The 17,550-nt window shown below is 42.5% G+C and overlaps 2 pseudogenes; both read left to right on the top strand.

Annotated features, from left to right (window-relative positions):
* The first annotated feature begins 2,516 nt into the window (after window positions 1–2,516).
* Window positions 2,517–3,794, top strand: LOC106602912 (claudin-4-like; annotated as a pseudogene).
* A 3,234-nt stretch (window positions 3,795–7,028) lies between these two features.
* LOC106602909 (claudin-4-like) lies at window positions 7,029–7,830 on the top strand (annotated as a pseudogene).
* Window positions 7,831–17,550: the final 9,720 nt, after the last annotated feature.

The raw sequence follows: 17,550 nt of genomic DNA, 5'->3' as shown, positions 1-17,550 counted from the left end.
TGTGAAAAACGGAGTTTAATGTATTTGGCCAAGGTGTATGTAAACTACCGACTTCAACTGTATGCTGAGCTCTTGTTGGCTGCTTTTCCTTCTCTCTGTGACCGAACTCATCCCTAACCATCTCAATTTAGTTGAGGTAAGGTGATTGTGGAGGCCAGGTCATCTGATGCAGCACTCCATCACTCTCCTTCTTGGTCAAATAGCCCTTACACAGCCTGGAGGTGTGTTGGGTCATTGTCCTGTTGAAAAACAAATGATAGTCCGGCTAAGTGCAAACAGGTTTGGATGGCGTATCGATGCAGAATGCTGTGGTAGCCATGCTGGTTAAGTGTGCCTTGAATTCTAAATAAATCACAGACAGTGTCACCAGCAAAGCACCATTACACCTCCTCCTCCATGCTTCATGGTGGGAACCACACATGCAGAGATAATCCGTTCACCCACTCTGCGTCTCACAAAGACAAGGCGGTTGGAACCAAAAATCTCAAATGTGGACTCATCAGACCAAAGGACAGAGTTCCAGCTGTCTAATGTCCATTGCTCGTGTTTCTTGACCCAAGAAAGTCTCTTCTTATTAGTGTCCTTTAGTAGTGGTTTCTTTGCAGCAATTTGACCATGAAGGCCTGATTCACGCAGTCTCGTCTGAGCAGTTGATGTTGAGATGTGTCTGTTACTTGAACTCTGTCAAGCATTTATTTGGGCTGCAATCAGAGGTGCAGTTAACTCTAATGAACTCAGAACATTAACGCACAGACAGAACAGTAACGCACAGCAAAATACCGGTCCCGCTTTATATGACGTTCAGCTTATAAGGGCTTCATAAAGCCTTCATAAGCACTACATGCATGTGTTACAAAGCATCTAGAACCATATGTCATGCTTTATAAAGGGTTCATAAATGTGGCATAACTATGTGATATAATTACCAAAGTCAAATGTGACCTAACCCACTATTTTTTATGAAGTGTGACATGTTGCGCTGAAGGATGGCATATGCTCTAAAGTGATGTCGTGTGCACAGAAGGTCTGGTGGACCAACGCATCAAACTTGGCTTTCATTAGATAGGGTTAGGTTTAAAATCAAATTTTAAGGCGATAAATTCTGTAAATGGGCAGGGTTTAGCCATAATTAGGACTTTTTGACTGTGTTAAGTAGAGACGATGACAAATACTTTTCTCAGTAAATGTGTACAGAGGCAACAGATAACTTTTGAACAAGATAATATTTTATTGTTTCCGTCATATCATTCCATTCAATAAACTGTTAGAAATGGGTGTAATTGGCAACTCTTCCTCTTCTCGGCATCTGCACACGTGTGAGTTTGAGTGAGTGACAGGGAGAATAAGCAAGAGAAATGGGAGAAAGTTTACATGGACTCACCAAGGGAGGTGTCAGTTTTTTCACCTGAAAAAAAAAAGGTGAATTAAAATAGTATTTTATTCACTTTACAAGCTTATTGTTAGGAGTGATTCTATTTCAATTGGATCTACTTACACTACACTTTCAGAAAAAAACATTTCCAAAAGGGTTCTTCGGCTGTCCCCATAGGAGAACCCTTTTGGTTCTAGATACTACCTTTTTTTTCTAAAAGTGTAAGATCAGACAATTATGGACAGTTGAATAGCATGTATTTTTGGGGAATTCCATTCTCAATGAGACCTGATGCAGAGAAAAACATTCATGATCATCAGCATAGCTAGGAAAACCTAGCTCTTACAAAGCTGGTTAGTAGGAATCAATACACATTGAAGATCAGAGTATCAAACAGAAAGAAAAAAAACATTTTGCACACAACTTAATGATTTAAGGAGGGGATGTGGCAGAATAAGTCACTGGTAACTGAGTGGGGGACCAAGCACTGCTGTAGAGGCCATGCATTAGGTCATGGACATGTTTCAGGAACTGTAAAGGCAGAGAGGAACCATGATTAACCATTTCCTAAGGTCTAGAAAGTACATTGACTATTTTGCCTCTCAGCAGTCTGGCAGTATGCTAGACAGACAGAGGGAGATAGCAAACATAGGCTGTCTATTTACATTTCTTAGTCATCAGGCTGGATAACTTCTGTACACCTTCTCTTTGTTCCCTCCTCCATCCAAGCTGGAAGATTCCTGCAAAAAAAGAGCATCAAGAATTGAAAAAGGTATACGAGAGGCTAATTAACCAACAGACAGTGTTAGAGATGATAACAGTAATGAGGGAACTTACCCTATGCATTGATAAACTCTTCTGGCTTCTCGTGAACATGCCGTTTAGACCTGGTTTGTCTATGTCAATCAGCAACTCTTGTTTATGAATACAGCCCTGAGGATTTGATGTTCAGACAAAGTTGCCGTTTGTGTGTGTGTGTGTTAGGAGAGTAATATGGTCAGGTGAGATGGCTTAGGAAACGAGTGTCACCCGAGAGAGAGAGAGAGAGACCGATGACAAAACTCCTGTTCTGTCCCTTTATCAAAGTAAACCTGATAATTCAGAGATGTAGAGGAAGTGAGCTTGTCATTGTCAAACTCTCCACTCTATACTCTCCTGTCACCCTTTCTCTCTCCTTCCAGCAGCTCAATCAGTCCATACTACCAGGGCTCCATCAGGATGGTGTCAGCTGGACTACAGATGCTGGGCATAGCCCTGGCAATCATCGGTTGGCTGGGAAGCATCATCATCTGTGCTCTGCCCATGTGGAAGGTAACAGCGGAGCCAAATAGTCACTGCTCAGGTCATCTGGGAAAGCTTATGGATGAACTGTGTGACCCAGAGTACGGGCCAGATGCAGTGTAAGGTCTACGACTCCCTCCTGGCCTTGCCCCAGGACCTGCAGGCCACATCATAATCGGCATCGTCGCCGGTATGTTCGCCATCCTGCTGGACATTACCGGGGGGAAGTGCACCAACTTTGTGGACATCGAGAGCTCAAAAGCTAAAGTAGCCATCGCTAGCAGGGTCATCTTCCTCATCGTTGCCCCCCTGGTCCCTATCTGCTGGTCGGCCGACACCATCATCCAAGACTTCTACAACCTCCTTCTGATCAAGGCCCAGAGGGAGCTGTGGGCCTCGCTCTACATCAGCTGGGGCTCCTGCGCCACCCAGCGCTGAGAACAAATACGATGTCAAGTACACTCCAATGCTGCTACCAGCAGCAAGGCCTACATCTAGATGTTCAGATACATCACAGACTAGACCACCCAGAGCATGGATGAGGGGACTGAATGGAAGGGGTGTTGAAAAAAAATGGGACTCTCCAGGTTGTTCACTGTGCTATTTTTATGTTTTTACGGAAGCTTTTACCACATTCCTTGCACTGATGCAGTTTCTCTACATTGTGAATTTTCTGAAGGAGTTTTTTGCTTTTACTGTCATTTGACTGTTGTACCACAGTGAAATTGAAGTGTCAATGTATGTGTGAGTTGACAGTGTTGGCTAAAGTATGTACTTTTCTAGTTAGTGTAAAAGGTGATGTCAGTTACTGTGCAAATAATTTTGTCAAATGTCAAGGAGTCCCTCTAGGGTATACAAAAAGTATACAACTAAGCATCATTAAAACAGAATTCCACACACTCTTGAACACACTTTTATCATTCTGGAAACATATTATTGGACTCTTTCCAGAATTGAGCAAGGTTGAATTTAACTGTTCTATTAATATTGTTTGTATGTTGCATTCCTACAGTCACATGGGTTTGTTTTGTGTCGTATTACCCTCAGTATTACCCTATATTATTATTCTATATTATCTGCATCTTAAGATGTATTTTAAACCAAAATATGAAGTACTCCATTATTCCAAATAAATGTTTTTAAGAAACAGTAATATTTCAAGTCAGACCATTCATTTCCGTTTTAAAAAGTGGATATTTTTTTTAACTTGAACTTATGACTGAGGGGAATAGCTCAATGTGTATGTGTGACACACTGAAATTACTGGTTGGGCAGTGTTGCACTCAGCTCAAGTCATTTTGTATATAAAAGGAATCTGTGCAAACAGGTTGTGTTACTAAGAGACGTGACAATGTGGCCTACTTCAGAAAGAATGTTACAGATCAACACACAAAGAGGGGAGAGAGGAGGAGAGGAAGAAGAAGAAGAAGCGGTATAAACAGAAGGGAGAGGGAGACAGCGAGGCAGTCAGACAGGAGAGGGAGACAGCGGTAGAGAGACGGGGGAGCAGAGCTTTTGAGTGTGTGTGCGTCCGTATACAGTACAAGTCAAAAGTTTGAACACCTACTCATTCAAGGGTTTTTCATTATTTTTACTATTTTATACATTGAATTATAATCGTTGAAGACATCAAGACTATGAAATAACACATATGGAATCATGTAGTACATTTTTTTTAAATGGTTAAATCTAAATATATTTTATATTTCAGATTCTTCAAAGTAGCTTTGACAGCTTTGCATACTCTTGGCATTGTATCTCTGAGGCCCTACTGTATGTTGTTGGTTATCAGAGGCAGTGTAATACCAGAAGTAGCAGCAGCACCACCATTGTAACAGCTGTCGAAGGGAGTAGACCAAGGCGCAGCGTGTTGAGTGCTCATCATAAACTTTTAATGGAACACTTTAAACAAAACAAGAAAATGAAAGACAGCCAAACAGTTCTGTCAGGAACATCAACTAAACAGAAAGTAACCACCCACAAAACCCAAAGGAAAACAGGCTGCCTAAGTATGGCTCCCAATCAGAGACAATGATAGACAGCTGTCCCTGATTGAGAGCCATACCCGGCCAAAACAAAGAAATACACAAAAAACATAGAAAACGGAACATAGAATGCCCACCCTAGTCACACCCTGGCCTAACCAAAATAGAGAACAAAAACCTCTATGCCAGGGCGTGACAACCATGTTGTTACTGAACCACACCCCAGTGTTTGTGTGTAGGTAAAATACAGATGTGCCGTCTGGACACAAGATGGTTATCGCTGTCTAAAGGGTTACAGATGACTCTGTTTACATTACACTGTCAACAAGCAAGCTACTGTTTTCAGATTTATCAGATAAGGGCGCACACACACACACACACACAGTTAAAAACACTGACGCACTGTCTGAATCACCATCACCAGCAGTGAGATTATTTGCGCCATAACACTTGAAATTACTGTAATTCACAGCACCAGTCCCTACGATATGTAGGTGGTCCTTCATAATCTCCTAATTGACAGCATGGACTCTAAACCACCCCCTGGCCACACAAAGCCTCTTTCACAACTTCACACGAAGAGTGAGATAAAAAAAACACTTCTCTTTCATTATTTTAAGTCTGGGAGTGGTGGGGATATGGTTTAAAACGGGTTATTCTGAACGCCATCTTTTGTTTAAACAAAAAGTAAAGTACAGTATCCTGTTACATGTCCTCCCCCTTTTGCTCAATGTGTCCTTTCAAAACACACACGCAAACACTTTACACATGCAAAATCTGACACATTCTCTGTCCCACACACAATGTAATAACTGTGCTCAATTGAAACCCAAATTAAAACATCAAAAAGTGGCAAAAATAAATCATGACGGTCCAATGAGCATTTTTTTTTACCTCCTTTGCAGTATGTTCCACAACCCATAATGCCTTGCATCATGCTCCGACCTCATTGCCCAGAGAAGAACCTGACAGGCTAGAAGATGTCACAGGCATCTTGTCACTCACTCATCCCCAGGTGACGGTGTATACACTGTCACCCAGGTGGTATCTCAAGAGAGCGAGAGAAGACAATGAGGCTGCTGCTCAAGAGAGAGAGAGAGAGAGAGAGAGAGAGAGAGAGAGAGAGAGAGAGAGAGAGATCTAGAAGAGAGATCTAGGAGAAAGAAAGAGGAAGAAAGTGTAAGTGAGAGAAAGGGAGAGGGAGTGAGATACACCTGGAGGCAGGCAGGTAGGTAGGAGAAGCAGCAGAGAGCTGGGTCTGTAAGCCTGTAACAGGAGGACAGGACAGCGAGCTGGGATGTCTGACATCTCTGGTGACTCACTATTCATAACAACAGCTTAGTGGAGAGATGGTATAGAGGAGACGGACCCATTGGTTGCCCTCTAGGTTACAGAGAGCTGGTAGTCCCATCCACCACACTACCAGGTGTGAAACAGGCAAGGGACTCATGAGGTATGCTAATTTGATATAGAGCAGACCAAATTCACTCTATTAAATTAATCAAAACAGGAACATTTGGTTAGAAATTCGAAAGTAAATTATCTTTACAGAGAAAAATGTCCTCCTGTGTGCTACCTACAGTATATCCCCAGTGAGTATAGCCTTGCTATTGAGAAAGGCCGCCGTAAGCAGACCTGGCTCTCAAGAGAAGACACTGCCCACAAAATGAGGTGGAAACTGAGCTGCACTTCCTAACCTCCTGCCAAATGTATGACCATATTAGAGACATTTCCTTCAGATTACACAGAAAACAAACCCAATTTTGATAAACTCCCATATCTACTGGGTGAAATACCAGAATGTGCCATCACAGCAGCAAGATGTGTGACCTGTTGCTACTAGAAAAGGGCAAACAGTAAAGAACAAACACCATTGTAAATACAACCCATATTTATGTTTATTTATTTTCCCTTTTGTACTTTAACCATTTGCACATCGTTACAACACTGTATATATACACACATGATATGACATTTGATATGTCTTTATTCTTTTGGGACTTCTGTGAGTAATTTTTACTGTTAATTTCTATTGTTTATTTCACTTTTTTTATCTACTTCACTTGCTTTGGCAATGTTAACATGTTTCTCCATGCTAATAAAGCCCTTGAATTGAATGGATAGAAGAGTCTGGAACTGAAGAAAGGTCAGCTGAAAAAAAGACTAAGCCATTAAAGGACTGAGAGACTAGAGGACGTGACTACAGTCTTTCACTTCAGGACTCACGCTAGACATACAAAGACCCTGAAGGATCCAACGAGAGAGTCAATAGAAGTGTGTTCAAGTGCTGTGAGAGAGACAGAGGGGGGCGAACAGCAGACTAAGGATTCTGACTGACAAACAGCAACCAACTAGGGAGCCAGTGTGTCCTCTCCTCTGCCTCCTCCACCATGGCCTCTTTGGGGATACAGATGTTGGCCAGCGCCCTGAGCCTGCTGGGCTGGGTGGGAGTCATCATGACCAGTGCCCTGCCCATGTGAAGAGTCACGGCCTCCATGGGCACCACCATCGTCACCTCTCAGACTACCTGGGAGGGTATCTGGATGAGCTGCGTGGCCGAGAGTACTGGACAGACCCAGTATAAGCCCTATGACTCCCTTCTGGCCCTGAGCCCTGACCTCCAAGCTGCAAGAGCGCTTAGCGTCTTTGCCATCGCGAGGGGCGCCAGCGGGCTCAGGACAAGCAAGCAGGCGGGGTCAAAGGCCAGGTTGCCATAGCAGCGGGCACGATGTTGATCGCCATGGGGGTTCTGTGCCTGATCCCCCACGTCCTGGGCCGCTAGGGCAGTGGTTCTACAGCTCCACCACCATTGCCCAGCAGAGGGAGATTGGGGCGTGTCTCTACATTGGCTGGGGGGCATCCATCCTGCTCATCCTGGGAGGGGGGCTGTTCATCAGCTCCTCTTGCCCCCTCCAGGCCCACGACAAGGATAAGAGCCCCTCCATCCGCTACCTGGTGGTCCGCTCCTCCAACAGGGCCACGTCGAGCAAGGCAGCAGCCTTCCAGCGCAGCAGTGGACCGTCAGCAAAGTCCCAGTCCAATGGCCCGGCCACCACCAGGTACCACAGCAGCCAGGCAGCATCTGCAAAGTCTCAGCCCAGGGGAGTGGGGAATACCAGGTCTCCCTGGGAGGACGATGAGGGGCTGGCTGTGCTGGAGCAGGACTACAGGCCAGGGTCTGAGGGGAGTTAAGCACTGTCTTCAAAGTTTCAGCTGAGACTGGAATCTGCCATGTCTGAGGAGAGTGAGGGAGCGTCTTCAAATTCTTAGCTGAAGAGACTGGAGTCTCTAGCAGAATCAGATAAGGCTCAACACAGTGGGGAAGCATCCTAAAAAGATCTTTATCTGAGAACAAACAAACACACACACAAACACACACACACACACACACACACACACACACACACACACACACACACACACACACACACACACACACACACACACACACACACACACACACACACACACACACAACACTCGAGTCAAGTATGATAGGGTCTTCTATTTGTGAGTCTACTAATGGCTTTAGAGGCCGATCCGGGAGCTCACATATTTTGGTGCAGTGTGGGCAGGGGTGGTGGTTATGGTAGGTGGTTGACATTTCCAGGTGTTGAGTCTCTTCTTGCATATCTGCCCCTTGTCCTCTACAGTACGGTGGAGATATTTTTTGTGTAGTGCAGCTCCCTCTTGAATGTTTTTTCTCAAGCTGTGTCTATTTAGTGCAATGTCTTCCCAGTAGTTAGAGGTGATGTCGAATTTCTTCAGGTATATTTTGATGTTGTCTTTGTAGCTGACCTTCCTTTAACTGGTAGTACATGATCTATTTCGGGAGGTGAGAGTTGGGCATCCAGATGACATAGCCCGTCCATCGGAGTTGGTGTTGCATTATGGTAGTGGTGAAGCTGTTTATGTTGGGTCTGTCACATATGCTGCGTCTGTCCTCCCAACTGATCCTCAGGATCTTTCATAAGGATCTTTGATGGTGTTATTCTAGTACTTTCAGGTGCTTAGTGTAGATGGTCCATGTTTTGGCTCCATTTAGCAGTGTGGGGAGGAAAACGGCTTTGTAGCATGTTACTTAATGAACATAATACATACACTACAGTTCAAAAGTTTGGGGTCACTTAGAAATGTCTTCGTTTTTGAAAGAAAAGCTCATTTTTGTCCATTCAAATAACATCAAATTGATCAGAAATATAGTGTGGACATTGTTAACGTTGTAAATGACTATCGTAGCTGGAAACGGCTGATTTTTTATTGACTATCTACATAGGCGTACAGAGGCCCATTATCAGCAACAATCACTCCTGTGTTCTAATGGCACGTTGTGTTAGCTAATTAAAGTTTATAATTTTAATGTTGCTAATTGATCATTAGAAAACCCTTTTGCAATTATGTTAGCACAGCTGAAAAATGTTGTACTAATTAAAGAAGCAATAAAACTGGCCTTCTTTAGACTAGTTGAGTATCTGGAGCATCAGCATTTGTGTGTTCGATTACAGGCTCAAAGTGGCCAGAACAAAGAACTTTCTTCTGAAACTCGTCAGTCTATTGTTGTTTGGAGAAATGAAGGCTATTCCATGCGAGAGTTTGAGAAACAGATGCCTCACAAGTCCTCAACTGGCAGCTTAATTTTGGAACAAAAAATAGTTTATTTTATTGTTGGAAATAAGACTTATTGGCTGCATGCCTGCTCCCAGATCTCTTTGTGTTGTCTTGCCATAGGAGTTGGCAAGACAGCACAAACAGATCAGGGACCAGGCTAGATAGCTGCTTCTGCTGTAGTCCTTCCTCTATTCTAGAAATCCCCCCCCCACCTCCACACTGTGTGACTCCGGCCACAGCTATCCTACGGAAAGCCCTGTCCGGAACAAACCAGTTTGACAGAAGCTCAGCTAAGGCTGAGCTCACACCAATGGTTTGCATTGTGATGGGGAAGAGAAACACCAAATACATGCTAATACTATGTACTGTAGCGACCCTGTGTTTATAAAAGCGGGTATCAACTCTGCCACATGAGCATTCTAAGGGTCAGATGCTACAAACACAAGCTCTAAATTACTTAACATGATCTACTTCTCTAAATGTCAAATTTGAACAGCATCTATTGTTTTTGAATAACAGCTGCTCATCACTCTTGAAATAATTTACCACTAGGCTAGTGCCTTTTTGAATGGTCACATCCAAACAAATCAAATCTAATTTCTTTGGTCACATACACATGGTTAGCAGAAGTTAATGTGAGTGTGGCGAAATGCTTGTGCTTCTAGTTCCAACTATGCAGTAATATCTAGCAAGTATTCTAACAAATTCACAACAACTACCTAATACACACAAATACACACAAATGTAAAGGGATGAATAGAATATGACATATAAATATATGGATGAGCAATGGCGTGCGGCATAGGCAAGAGGCGGTAGATGGTATAGAATACAGTAAAATAAATATGAGATGAGTAATGTAGGATATGTAAATATAATGAAAGTGGCATTATTTAAAGTGACTAGTGATACCTTTATTAAGTTCATTTATTTAAGTGGCCAGAGATTTGAGTCAGTATGTTAGCAGCAGCCTCTCTATGTTAGTGATGACTGTTTAACAGTCTATTGGCCTTGAGATAGAAGCTGTTTTTCAGTCTTTTTCAGTCTATCGGTCCCAGCTTTGATGCACCTGTACTGACCTCGCCTTCTGGATGATAGCGGGGTGAACAGGCAGTGGCTCGGGTGGTTGTTGTCCTTGATGATCTTTTTGTCCTTCCTGTGATATCGGGTGCTGTAGGTGTCCTGGAGGGCAGGTGGTTTGCCCCCGGTGATGCGTTGTGCAGACCATACCACCCTCTGGAGAGCCTTGTGGTTGAGGGCGGTGCAATTGCCATACCAGGCGGTGATACAGCCCGACAGGATGCTCTCGATTGTGCATCTGTAAAAGTTTGTGAGTGTTTTAGATGACAAGCCAAATTTCTTTAGCCTCCTTCCTGAGGTTGAAGAGGCACTGTTGCGCCTTCTTCACCACGCTGTCTGTGTGGATAGACCATTTCAGTTTGTCCGTGATGTGTACGCCAAGGAACATTAAAAAAAAAAAACTTTCCACCTTCTCTACAACTGTCCCATAGATGTGGATGGGGGGGGGGGGGCTCCCTCTGCTGTTTCCTGAAGTCCACGATCATCTCCTTTGTTTTGTTGACGTTGAGTGAGAGGTTATTTTCCTGGCACCACACTCCGAGGGCACTCACCTCCTCCCTGTAGGCCGTCTCGTCATTGTTGGTAATCAGGCCTACCACTGTAGTGTCGTCTGCAAACTTGACGATTGAGTTTGGAAGCGTGTATGGCCACGCTGTCATGGGTGAACAGGGAGTACAGGAGAGGGCTGAGAACACACCCTTGTGGGGCCCAAGTGTTGAGGATCAGCGGGGTGGAGAAGTTGTTTCCTACCTTCACCACCTGGGGGTGGCCCGTCAGAAAGTCCTGGACCCAGTTGCACAGGGCGGGGTCGCTTTGTGTTGTTTTCATCACGGAAATTCAAGTAGCAATCATCCAGAATTCTGCCACCTTGTGTCGCACATTCGATATGCTGTTCGAATTTAGGGAGAATTGATCTTAGGTTAGCTTTGTTAAAATCCCCAGCTACAACAAATGCAGCCTCAGGATGTATGGTTTCCAGTTTACATAGAGTCCAGTGAAGTTCTTTCAGGGCCGACGAGGTATCTGCTTGAGGGGGGATATACACGGCTGTGACTATAATCGAAGAGAATTCTCTTGAAAGATAATGCGGTTGGCATTTGATTGTAAGGAATTCTAGGTCAGGTGAATAAAAAGACTTGAGTTCCTGTATGATGTTGTGATTACACCATGAGTCGTTAATCATAAGGCATACACCCCCACCCTTCTTCTTACCAGAGAGATGTTTGTTTGTTTGTTTCTGTCCGTGGGTTGTATGAAGAAACCGGGTGGCTGTACCGACTTTGATAACATATCCTGAGTGAGCCATGTTTCCGTGAAACAGGGAATGTTACAATCTCTGATGTCTTTCTGGAAGGCAACTCGTGCCCTAATTTCGTCCACCTTGTTATCTAGAGATTGGACATTGGCGAGTAATATGCTAGGAAGTGGTGGATGGTGTGCTTGTCTTCTGAGTCTGACCAGTATGCCGCTCCGTCTGCCTCTCCTGCGGCGACTGCGTTGTTTTGGGTCGGCCTCTGGGATTAGATCCCATGTCCAGGGTGGAGGTTCAAACAAAGGATCCGCTTCGGGAAAGACGTATTCCTGGTCGTAATGATGGTAAGTTGACATCACTTTTATATCCAATAGTTCTTCCCGGCTGTATGTAATAACACTTGAGATTTTCTGGGCTAACAATGTAAGAAATAGTACATAAAAAAACAAATAACGGCATAGTTTTCACTGTCGGCGCCATCTTATGGGAGGTTTACGTAATTTACAACATACATTTAACTGTTTATAGACTTAACACCACATGAGAACCAATTAACAAATATTTTTATGTTAGTTACCTTCATATTATTAGACTTTTACTGTAGGTTCTACTGCAGATTATGATGTCAGATTCTATTATTGGAGAGTGAGTATCGGGTTATGAGACAGCTTAATTCTGCACCTCTTTTGGTTGTACTAGTAACTTAATAGTAGAATTGACATAGAATAATAGTATCTGTATATGTTAGCAAAAATATATGTTTTAGAATGGAGTTCATCAGATCTCTGTCAAATTAAAGACCATAGATCTTTGAATATCCTACAAACACAATCATGTACTGGTCTGTTATCCTATTCTGTACTGCCATCTAGTGGTGGGACACACACAAACTTGATTGGTCACATGCACTGAATACAACAGGGGTAGACTTTACCCTGAAATGCTTAATTACGAGCCCATTCCCAACAATGCAGAGTTAAAAAGTAAGACAAATATTTGCCAAAGAAAAAAGAAAATAGAAACAATAAAATAAAATAAAACAACGAGGCTATGTACAAGGAGTACCAGCACAGAGTCAATGTGCAGGAGTACGAGGTAGTTGAGGTAATTGAGGCTGAAGATGATTGGAATCTGTGTGTGTAGCCGGACAGGTAGGATGTCTGACAATAGTGAAGGTGAACAGGTGGTCACGGGTCAGGTGACAGAGGAATGGCGGAGGAATTCTTTTAACCATAAAGTGGTATATTTACTGGATAGTTTTGTGTACTGCATTACAAAAGAAACAGAGTAACATGTATCAAATCAAATTCATAATCACAAAAGTAAAATCAGAATAATTCTCATGAAGTAATTCAGCAATTCAGTTCAATATGAATTCAATATGAAGCATGATTGAGTCATTTAGGATCATAACCGTTCATCATAATAATGATAATGCAAATAAATCGATCAATTATCAATTATTCGATCTATGATCTCAAATCAGTTTTCTCAGGATTATCAATTTAGCAAATAATAATTACGTTTCATATTTCCCGGTTTCTCTTCATACGTACATATAATTTTGTTACATTTTAACCATATTTGTCCAGTGATGATCTGTAGGGCGGTGATCATTGTCTATTGATATAACACAATAGGTTTGGCGCGCAGCTTGCGAGGTCGGGCGGTGGCGATTTCCTCCTTTAATGAGTTGAGATCTGTCTGACATTTCCACCTGACCTAATTAAAGCACTCTGGCCCAGCTACACAAGTGGACATGAATTTAAAGGTGATTCCACCAACTCTATGGGACTTTTCCACATAGGTAATACAGTATGTGCATGTAGGTAGGGGTAAAAGTGACTAGGCAATCAGGATATATAATAAACCGAATAGAAAAGCGTCATGGTAGGTGTTGAATCACTATTCTTTTAGGTGTTGCTGTGTTCATCTATCTTAGTCTACAGGTTTGTTGCCTGGTATCTATGCTGCAATAGACTTTGTGGGGGGGCTAGCGGTCAGTTAGTTTCATCTGGGGTCCTGTGTGAACTTAAGTATGGTCGTTCTAATTCTCCCATCTCTCTCTCTCTCCTCCCGGAGGACCTGAGCCCTAGGACCATGCCATTTTAACTCTGCCATTATGAAGCCTGTCTTTTTTATTTACATATGTAGAGTTATGGGGGAAACTAAGCTTCTTGAAGCATTGAGGTTTTCCAGCCAATTGTGTCAAATAGGTTCATTACTCAAGGCTTTGATCAACACAGTGTACACTAGTGGCACCTGCTGGTCAAAAGAATTTAGAGCAGCCAAATTATTATAGATTACATCCCAGACTCCGTAGCACGTGTGTAGCGTAGCCTTTTACCAAACCAATCAGGTGGTTGTTTGACGAAAAGAAGCTTTGGATGTCATTGATCATGTGTTTCTGATAAAGTGAACCAGGCATCGGCAGGCACACTGCTTCAAAGTACACTGCTTAGGGATTTCGATGCATCTCTCGGAGCTACAGCATCAAACAAAACATCACTATATATTTATTGAAAATACACACCATACACAATCGTGAGAGGGGTGGCTGATATCTTTCACATAAAAAGGGTTTTATTAAAATAACTGAAACAGTTTCTTCCATTTAAATATATATTTATTGAAAATAAATATATATTTAAATGGAAGAAACTGTTTCAGTTATTTTAATAAAACCCTTTTTATGTGAAAGATATCAGCCACCCCTCTCACAATCACCCCACCATTTTTTATTTTCATAATGGGGTGCGTTCAGGTCGACAGAATGGTGTGCAATGTTTCATTCAAAGGAAACAGTACTGTACTGAATGACCAGTTGAAGAACGGTGTGATCACAGTGGCCCATTGATCCGATTGTGTATGGTGTGTGCTGCACAAGTTTTGTTTCAAACGGTCACAACCATGTTGATCACAGCCTCAGTTTTTCACTTTCCTTATGTCCTTAAAGTCAACCAAGGACTCCATGTTTGTCTCCTGCCAAACCAGTATGTCCACTCTAAGAAGCAGAGTTGAATCTTTAAGGACTTCTCTGATCGGTTTCAACACAGATGCCACACTTCCTTCTTGTAAGTCTGCAACGGCCTCTCGATATTCTGTGTGCAGACCTGTACACAGGTCTACATAATTCTGACTGTGGTTGACCTTCATATGCCTGTAGCCCTCCTGTGAGAGACTTGCATATGCTCTCCACTCATCACTGACTACCATACTCTGACGCTTCACATGCTTCTTGATGATAGGAACCAGGGTGTCCTTGTTCCTCCTTTTCACAAGCTGAAGAATGGCACACCTGCAATTTCCCTGGATCTCCAACATTGAAAACACACGTCTTTCTCCTTCATGTATTGCAAAAGCATCCTCTGGCGTACTGTAATTAAATAGTGTCAAAGTATCATTAGGGGACAAGGAATCTACCTACCCATTAAAGAGGCAATCTGCAGTTCAAATAATAATTCCCAACCCCCCGCCACAGTTTTGGTGAACAGCTGAGGGATGGTGCTGGAGAAATGTAACCCCTCTCCTAGACAGAGCTAAGGATGCAATGACTGGTCATCCATGATATCAACATTTTTGTTTTAACCATGTTTTGAGGCTATACAGTTTTGTCTACAATTACATTGTTTGCAAACAATGGATTAAAACAAGTTTATATTTTGGGTTCTGATGGGGTTAGACAGTTGAACTAAGGTCGTGAGACATGAGGCACGTTTTATTCTTCAGGAATAAATGGCTATATATTTAAATCTAAGCTCTGAACAACCGTTTTCAAATGAAAAGTGGGTTATCACTGGAGTTGTTTTTTTCAAGATTTTATATGTTAGGTTGAAACGTACCTTTCTTTTGTGGCAGAACTTGCTTTCCTCAATGTGGATGAGGACATTCCGCACATTCTCTGTCCTTTTCTCTTTTGATGCTTTTGAGACAGATACTCCAAAGATTCTTTGCCATCCTGGAGGGCATTTCCACTTGCCACATTCCCAAACCTTGTGAGAATCTAGACACATTAAATTAAACAAGGTGCAATTTCGAAATTTGGTGAGGGATCAGCAGTTTTACTCTTGTTATGTCAGTCACTGATAGTCAGTCAATTAACCCATGTCAGCTAACATTTTTAGACAACTGGCCGCTAAATTGATTTAGCAATCTAAACTTGTTATCATGGTCGAATTACAGACCGGGGAACCCCATTGAGTTTGTTAGTCAGTCTCACTCAGATATCATATTAAAAACTGCAAACATTTCTCTCCACCCTATGGCAAAATGTGTACAGGGCTCATACAGACAGTGGCAACTCAAATTCAAGGACTTTCAAGTACTTTTTCAAGCACTAATATTTATTTTAGGACCATCAATTTGTAATAATGAAATATCATGCAATTGTTTCTAGTTGCCACCAAATGGCAGGATATTGCCACAACCTCATTAAGAAAAAAATATGTATTCATCACTGCCTTACAAGTTCTACTCAATAATACGTTGTTTCTACTTAATTACTACATATACATGAGTGGTAAGTCAATACTGATGATTTTGTCATTTGAGTAGTGAAGAGCAGAGTTTTGGGACATGACTACTGGTGAACACACATTTCCTATTCCCATTACTACACAATTCCAGTTGAATTACTGTTTTTATTTGGGAATCTAGTAAATAACTACGAAAAAGTATCTTGATTCCGACTGGCTGCTTTAGCGTTGGGAGAAGGGCGGGTGGGCTCTGTGAGGAAAACGGGATGAGAACGGTCACGGATACTCCCTCTCTGGCCTCTAGGTCATCAGGCTGCTGATTATTCCGCACGCCTGTCACCATCGTCAAGCCCACCAGCGCCTCATAACACTCACCTGGACTCCATGACTTCCTTGATTATCTTCCCTATATCCGTCACCCCTCTTGGTTTTTTCCTCAGTTGTTATTGACCTTGTTTCATGTCGGTACGTTGTTAGTGTTTCCTGTTTGTTTATTTATTAAAACACTCACGCCCTGTACTTGCTTCCCGACTCTCAGCGCAAAGAACGGCCACCAGAATGGCAGGAGCACGACTACCACTTGATAAAGTGGAATATCGCAGGCGCCCCGTGAATGAGGCGTTTGGTAAAAATCTCTGGGGGTTGTTGCAGAGAAAGTCACAAAATGTAGAACAGGCGCCAGCACATGATGCAGCATTGTGTCTTACCCTTTCATGTGGCTCTTCATGGCGGATCCACCCATGCTTGCAAAGTCTGACGCATTATATTGCACCTTACACGGTGTGGGTTAGGTTGAGTCCGGTGACTTAGTGGGGGGGAAGAAGGTGGGTAAATACTGAACAAAAATATAAAACGCAACATGTGAAGTGTTGGTCCCATTTTCATATTGCCACAAAAGGCAGCATTGAATCCACATTTGCCCGGTATTTTAGCTATCAATGTGACGTTCTACCTGCCTGGCTGAGTGGCAGTGTGGGTGGAATGACCGACCTCGACTGGCAACCACAGCGCGAAACAACTGAGGAAATACAACTAGGTAACCTTGTAAAAAAAGAGTGTGCTTTTGAAACTGCAGTAGAAGTGCAGTAACTGCAGTCCACTGTGGTATTTTGGACACAGTAATTGCAGAGTAAATGAGCTGCACTTACACTGCACTAACTGTAGTAAAAAAAAATACTTTGGACACAGTATTTGCAATATATTGCAAGTAGACTGCACTTTAACTGCAGTTATGCTGCGCTCTGACTGCAATTTTTTTCTCGTAAGGGTAGGATGCCTGGAAATTAATTTGCAAGACCTATAACTTTTCTATTTTTCATGAACATATTTGATCATTATCTGTTCTCTCATTTTAATTAAAGTACTTTTCAAGTACTAACTTGAGAAAATGTCAGATTTAAGGTATTCCAGTACTTGAATTTCAGACCGCCAAAATCAAGTATTTTAAGCAACTTGTGCAAAGCCTGTGTGTATAATTACACGAAATTAGTTATGTAC

This window comes from Salmo salar, chromosome ssa04, assembly GCF_905237065.1.
Source record: "Salmo salar chromosome ssa04, Ssal_v3.1, whole genome shotgun sequence".
NCBI classification, from domain to species: domain Eukaryota; kingdom Metazoa; phylum Chordata; class Actinopteri; order Salmoniformes; family Salmonidae; genus Salmo; species Salmo salar.
Note: the sequence above shows the minus strand (reverse complement) of the source record. Positions and strands in the feature narration are given on the sequence as shown.